Raw genomic sequence first — 2,313 nt, 5'->3', positions numbered from 1 at the left:
TTCAGTGTCCTCATCCTTATCCCCATGCTTCAATGTTCAGTGTCCTCATCCCTATCCCTGAGCTTCAATGTTCAGTGTCCTCATCCCTATCCCCAAGCTTCAATGTTCAGTGACCTCATCCTTATCCCAGAGCTTCAATGTTCTCATCCTTATCCCCGAGCTTCAATGTTCAGTGTCCTCATCCCTATCCCCGAGCTTCAATGTTCAGTGTCCTCATCCCTATCCCCCTGCTTCAATGTTCAGCGTCCTCATCCTTATCCCCCTGCTTCGATGAGGACACTGAACATTGAAGCATGGGGATAAGGATGAGGACACTGAACATTGAAGCTGGTGGATAAGGATGAGGACACTGAACATTGAAGCTCAGGGATAAGGATGAGGACACTGAACATTGAAGCTCGGGGATAGGGATGAGGACACTGAACATTGAAGCTCAGGGATAGGGATGAGGACACTGAACATTGAAGCTGGTGGATAAGGATGAGGACACTGAACATTGAAGCTCAGGGATAAGGATGAGGACACTGAACATTGAAGCTCGGGGATAGGGATGAGGACACTGAACATTGAAGCTCAGGGATAGGGATGAGGACACTGAACATTGAAGCTGGTGGATAAGGATGAGGACACTGAACATTAAAGCTCAGGGATAAGGATGAGGACACTGAACATTGAAGCTCAGGGATAAGGATGAGGACACTGAACATTGAAGCTCGGGGATAAGGATGAGGTCACTGAACATTGAAGCTCAGGGATAGGGATGAGGACACTGAACATTGAAGCATGGGGATAAGGATGAGGACACTGAACATTGAAGCTCAGGGATAAGGATGAGGACACTGAACATTGAAGCTCGGGGATAAGGATGAGGTCACTGAACATTGAAGCTCAGGGATAAGGATGAGGACACTGAACATTGAAGCTCAGGGATAGGGATGAGGACACTGAACATTGAAGCATGGGGATAAGGATGAGGACACTGAACATTGAAGCTCAGGGATAAGGATGAGGACACTGAACATTGAAGCTCGGGGATAAGGATGAGGTCACTGAACATTGAAGCTCAGGGATAGGGATGAGGACACTGAACATTGAAGCATGGGGATAAGGATGAGGACACTGAACATTGAAGCAGGGGGATAGGGATGAGGACACTGAACATTGAAGCTTGCGGATAGGGATGAGGACACTGAACATTGAAGCTCGGGGATAAGGATGAGGACACTGAACATTGAAGCTGGTGGATAAGGATGAGGACACTGAACATTGAAGCTGGTGGATAAGGATGAGGACACTGAACATTGAAGCTCAGGGATAAGGATGAGGACACTGAACATTGAAGCTCGGGGATAGGGATGAGGACACTGAACATTGAAGCTCAGGGATAGGGATGAGGACACTGAACATTGAAGCTGGTGGATAAGGATGAGGACACTGAACATTAAAGCTCAGGGATAAGGATGAGGACACTGAACATTGAAGCTCAGGGATAAGGATGAGGACACTGAACATTGAAGCTCGGGGATAAGGATGAGGTCACTGAACATTGAAGCTCAGGGATAGGGATGAGGACACTGAACATTGAAGCATGGGGATAAGGATGAGGACACTGAACATTGAAGCTCAGGGATAAGGATGAGGACACTGAACATTGAAGCTCGGGGATAAGGATGAGGTCACTGAACATTGAAGCTCAGGGATAAGGATGAGGACACTGAACATTGAAGCTCAGGGATAGGGATGAGGACACTGAACATTGAAGCATGGGGATAAGGATGAGGACACTGAACATTGAAGCAGGGGGATAGGGATGAGGACACTGAACATTGAAGCTTGCGGATAGGGATGAGGACACTGAACATTGAAGCTCGGGGATAAGGATGAGGACACTGAAAATTGAAGCACGGGGATAGGGATGAGGACACTGAACATTGAAGCAGGGGGATAGGGATGAGGACACTGAACATTGAAGCTCGGGGATAAGGATGAGGACACTGAAAATTGAAGTATGGGGATAAGGATGAGGACACTGAACATTGAAGCACAGGGATAAGGATGAGGACACTGAACATTGAAGCTCGGGGATAAGGATGAGGACACTGAACATTGAAGCATGTAGCTCAGGATAGGCACTACAAGTCCCAGCAATACAAAACCTACTAGGTAACAAGGGAAGTATTAGTGTGACGCACGGCCCAGTGTTTGTGTTGTGTGTAACGTCACTTCCGTAACATTATGTGATGGTTCCGCTGAACTGTATTGCCGAAACTATGTTGGAACGCACGACGCGAGTGTTTGGAACGCATCGCGCAT

The sequence above is a fragment of the Lithobates pipiens genome, unplaced genomic scaffold, assembly GCF_037356315.1.
Source record: "Lithobates pipiens isolate NorthernLeopardFrog02 unplaced genomic scaffold, aLitPip1_a1.2 Scaffold_18, whole genome shotgun sequence".
Taxonomy (NCBI): domain Eukaryota; kingdom Metazoa; phylum Chordata; class Amphibia; order Anura; family Ranidae; genus Lithobates; species Lithobates pipiens.
The sequence above is the reverse complement of the archived record's forward strand: the minus strand, read 5'-3'. Positions refer to the sequence as shown.